At 45.0% G+C, this 5,241-nt stretch overlaps 1 long non-coding RNA gene across 2 annotated transcripts in view; it reads right to left on the reverse strand.

The window, feature by feature from the left end:
* LOC116359289 (uncharacterized) overlaps positions 1–4,342 on the reverse strand; it is a 74,863-nt gene extending 70,521 nt beyond the window's left edge. The window contains exons 1-4 of one of the 2 annotated variants that reach the window (XR_004206651.1): positions 4,127–4,342; positions 2,789–2,877; positions 2,637–2,663; positions 2,417–2,508 (exon numbers count right to left, since the gene is read on the reverse strand). This is a non-coding gene — a long non-coding RNA (uncharacterized LOC116359289). Of the gene's footprint in view, positions 1–2,416; positions 2,509–2,636; positions 2,664–2,788; positions 3,312–4,126 lie in introns of those variants that run through there. The other variant, XR_004206650.1, reaches the window with a different exon arrangement.
* Between the last annotated feature and the right edge of the window lie 899 nt (positions 4,343–5,241).

Here is a 5,241-nt window from a genome sequence, read left to right on the forward strand (position 1 = left end):
AGCCAGGGGAATAACCACAACACTGTTGTCCCAGCCAGTCTGTTACCTCCCCAGTGTACATCCCAGCCAGGGGAATAACCACAACACTGTTGTCCCAGCCAGTCTGTTACCTCCCCAGTCTACATCCCAGCCAGGGGAATAACCACAGCACTGTTGTCCCAGCCAGTCTGTTACCTCCCCAGTCTACATCCCAGCCAGGGGAATAACCACAACACTGTTGTCCCAGCCAGTCTGTTACCCTCCCCAGTCTACATCCCAGCCAGGGGAATAACCACAACACTGTTGTCCCAGCCAGTCTGTTACCTCCCCAGTCTACATCCCAGCCAGGGGAATAACCACAACACTGTTGTCCCAGCCAGTCTGTTACCTCCCCAGTGTCCATCCCAGCCAGGGGAATAACCACAGCACTGTTGTCCCAGCCGGTCTGTTACCTCCCCAGTGTACATCCCAGCCAGGGGAATAACCACAACACTGTTGTCCCAGCCAGTCTGTTACCTCCCCAGTGTACATCCCAGCCAGTCTGTTACCTCCCCAGTGTACAGCCCAGCCAGTCTGTTACCTCCCCAGTGTACATCCCAGCCAGTCTGTTACCTCCCCCAGCGTACATCCCAGCCAGTCTGTTACCTCCCCAGTGTACATCCCAGCCAGTCTGTTACCTCCCCAGTGTACATCCCAGCCAGTCTGTTACCTCCCCAGTGTACATCCCAGCCAGTCTGTTACCTCCCCAGTGTACAGCCCAGCCAGTCTGTTACCTCCCCAGTGTACATCCCAGCCAGTCTGTTACCTCCCCAGCGTACATCCCAGCCAGTCTGTTACCTCCCCAGTGTACATCCCAGCCAGTCTGTTACCTCCCCAGTGTACATCCCAGCCAGTCTGTTACCTCCCCAGCGTACATCCCAGCAGTCTGTTACCTCCCCAGTGTACATCCCAGCCAGTCTGTTACCTCCCAGTGTACATCCCAGCCAGTCTGTTACCTCCCCAGTGTACAGCCCAGCCAGTCTGTTACCTCCCCAGTGTACATCCCAGCCAGTCTGTTACCTCCCCAGTGTATATCCCAGCCAGTCTGTTACCTCCCCAGTGTACATCCCAGCCAGTCTGTTACCTCCCCAGTGTACATCCCAGCCAGTCTGTTACCTCCCCAGTGTACATCCCAGCCAGTCTGTTACCTCCCCAGTGTACAGCCCAGCCAGTCTGTTACCTCCCCAGTGTACATCCCAGCCAGTCTGTTACCTCCCCAGTGTACAGCCCAGCCAGTCTGTTACCTCCCCAGTGTACATCCCAGCCAGTCTGTTACCTCCCCAGTGTACAGCCCAGCCAGTCTGTTACCTCCCCAGTGTACATCCCAGCCAGTCTGTTACCTCCCCAGTGTACATCCCAGCCAGGGGAATAACCACAACACTGTTGTCCCAGCCAGTCTGTTACCTCCCCAGTGTACATCCCAGCCAGTCTGTTACCTCCCCAGTGTACAGCCCAGCCAGTCTGTTACCTCCCCAGTGTACATCCCAGCCAGTCTGTTACCTCCCCAGTCTACATCCCAGCCAGGGGAATAACCACAACACTGTTGTCCCAGCCAGTCTGTTACCTCCCCAGTGTACATCCCAGCCAGGGGAATAACCACAACACTGTTGTCTCAGCGCCAGATATGACAGAAACAACAACAACTAAAATCTGCAACTTCATGCACATCAACATGTCTTTGCAAAGGCCTTTGAATGTTTACTTAATGACTGCAGATCACAGTGAGTTGAGTTCTGCTGGTGTGTGGTAGAGAGAGCACTTCATCTACAGGCAGGGGGACAGGTATGACACAACACTGTCCTTCTGCCAACCTGGACCTGCCAGACAGACTGACACCACACCCCAGTCTGTGTCCTTGTCTAAATGAAGTATGGGCAAACCTTCCCCTTCAGTCTCCTAGCTCCTAGGCCAGGCTTTACCAAATCTCATTTCTAGGGGGGAAAACATGACTTGCAAACATACAAAATAATGCTAGAAAACAACCTCGAGATTTTGGATACAAATCTTCATTTCAATCATTAAATCTTTCATTTCAATAAATTGCATTTTATGGAGCGCCAGTCCCCAAAATGATGTCTGAATCATGAAGGAGTTCATTGATTTGTCCTCCTGGGGCAGCATTAGAGGAACTTCTAATCACAACTGATCACAACTGTAGACCATCTATGGACCATCTAATATACAAGCTTCTCAACCTGTGTTCAAGAGTCATGTATGTTATTTATAATAGACTATTATCCAATTATTATTATTATTAGCATTATTTTCAGTATCCAAATCATTATAATCATTAGCCACATTCTTATAATAATTATTACTTTTGTATCATTTTATCCAAGAAAGCACATAGGAAAACATTATTTAAAAAGGTGTAAACTACAAGTGTTTCGTTTCCTACCTGAATGTTGTTCAGTTTGTGATCTGAGGAGCTGTACATCTCACATTCCCCCATCGCTCTTCGGAGGAAAGCGTTCACAACAAAACTGTCTCCTACAAATCGGGGGCGAATTATAATGACTATCAATGATATTAACTTGTGTCTAGATAATAAGATAATGTAAGGTTTAAAACAAGGTTTAATGCGTTATTTCTAAAGGATGATAGAGGGTTATCCTCACCTTCGGGGTTCTCTCTACGTTTGCCCGCTTTAGATCACAGCACAATATGGACATTCAAATGAGAAATTCGTTACAATGTGAACAAAATATTAATTAATGATCAATCAGTATGGAATACTCATATAAAATTGTTTATAAGAGATATATCTTACCATGTTTGGACTGAAGTTTCCCCATTGCTACGTCCCTTTTTCCTTGATTAATGAACAGCTCTTTACCAATCCGTCATGGATAACCCAGTCTGCTGGTCAACATTGTCACATTGTGTCCGCGTTTTTGCAAGAAAATAGTCTAATTTAACTTTCTCCAAGCGCATTCAAAATAACCAATATACACACATGTTTTCTTTTGCTGTACAGAAACAACGCTCTTTCTCTCAAAACAAATCCCGAGAGAAGGGAGACTACAGTCGACTTGCACTTTAGCGTCAGACAAGCCAACTGACTGACTGAATGGAAGAATGTGTGTCCGTCTGGCGGTAGCGTAGCGCAGAGCAGGAGGCGCTCAACACAATCTAAGTAGTAGGCATGGCTGTAGGTACACCCTCAAAGTGTCTGCTAAATACCGTCCCCTGTTGGACTGATTTCAAACAGGTATTTACTTTTGCTGGTGATTTTGTTCCAGTATAACAACAAAAAACAAAAAAACAAAAAAATAAAATGTCCACCTGTTTGGCAGATGTTATTGCGGGTGTAGCGAAATGCTTGTGTTTCTAGCTCTAACAGTGCAGTAATATCTAAGAGTAATATCTAACAATTTCACAACAATACACACAAATCTAAAGTAAATGGATGGAATTAAGAATATATGAATAGTGGGCGAGAAATGTCAGAGCGGCATAGACTTAGATACAGTAGAACAGGCGTAATGCTGGTAGTGCTGGTGAGTTTCCGCTGCTCTGATATCCACTAGTTCTCCCAGGCTGTGTGTAATAAAACACCAAACAAATTCTGGCCTAATAATGTAAGAAATAACACACAAAAAAACGAAATAATGCAAAAGACAGTATATTTAGATATTAGGCCATGTTTGTTCCATACTGTTGAATCAGCATAGGTGAGCTCTTGTAACTTGACAATTTCCTAATGTTTCAATATCAAAGCCTGCTAAGTATTAAAAAAAAGATAGTGATAACTAACTTTCCCTTATTCATTTGGGAGTATAATATACAAAGAGAGTATGATGTCTGTCAGAATGTAATGTCAGCCTTTGTGTCACACTCTATCCTCAACATCTGCATTATCAACAGTGCTTGACTTGGGCACATCGGAGCTGAGTACCGGTACCTATATTTACGTCCAAATCATGCACTGATTATCAAAGTCTACGTCCCAAATAGCACCCTAGAATTATTTTTCCTGGAAACCGCCGATGTTGAATTTCATTGAATTCTACATCAGGCATCAATGAGCGTTTGGATCAGGAAAGTGTCCTCTCACAACCTCTACAAGCCAGAATGCTGAATTCAATGATATTGTAACGTACTTTACCGGCTGTACTCCGTGCAGTTGGTCCTTCGCCAGTAGGAATGTGATTCCATATATGCACAGACAAGTATAATTTAACAACTTTACAAAACACCGGAAGTGCGTTCAGATTTCTATGACCTGAAGCACGCGCAGAACCATGTAAACATGTGCACTAGCTCGGCAGTAGTCTATACATGGGTTGCGCGCAGAACCATGTAAACATGTGCACCAGCTCGGCAGTAGTCTATACATGGGTTGCGCTCAGAACCATGTGCACCAGCTCGGCAGTAGTCTATACATGGGTTGCGCTCAGAACCATGTGCACCAGCTCGGCAGTAGTCTATACATGGGTTGCGCGCAGAACCATGTAAACATGTGCACCAGCTCGGCAGTAGTCTATACATGGGTTGCGCGCAGAACCATGTAAACAAATCAAATCAAATCAAAATCACATTTTATTTGTCACATACACATGGTTAGCAGATGTTAATGCGAGTGTAGCGAAATGCTTGTGCTTCTAGTTCCGACAATGCAGTAATAACCAACAAGTAATCTAGCTAACAATTCCAAAACTACTACCTTATAGACACAAGTGTAAAGGGATAAAGAATATGTACATAAAGATATATGAATGAGTGATGGTACAGAGCGGCATAGGCAAGATACAGTAGATGGTATTGAGTGCAGTATATACATATGAGATGAGTATGTAAACAAAGTGACATAGTGGCTAGTGTGCACCAGCTCGGCAGTAGTCTATACATGGGTTGCATGCATGTAGTTTCATCTTGTGCGCTTGCTTCAGGTGATGGAAATCTGAACGCACTACCAGCACTTTGAAAAGTAGATTGAAAGATACTTTCCTGTGGATATATTGTCTCACATTGCTACCCGCAAATAAGGACCAACCACATGGACAACAGGTAGAGGAAGTGAAAATATAATTTGGCTTGTAGAGGATGTGAAAGGACACTTTCCTGATCCAACTGCTCATTCATGCCTGATGTAGAATTCAATAACATTCACCATCAGGTTTCCAGGCTACCTATTCCCTGTAGCAGGGTATTCAACTCTGACCCTATGAGGTTCGGAGCCTGCTGGTTATCTGTTCTACCAGATCATTAATTGCACCCAAC

The sequence above is a fragment of the Oncorhynchus kisutch genome, unplaced genomic scaffold (assembly GCF_002021735.2).
Source record: "Oncorhynchus kisutch isolate 150728-3 unplaced genomic scaffold, Okis_V2 Okis02a-Okis13b_hom, whole genome shotgun sequence".
Lineage (NCBI taxonomy): Eukaryota > Metazoa > Chordata > Actinopteri > Salmoniformes > Salmonidae > Oncorhynchus > Oncorhynchus kisutch.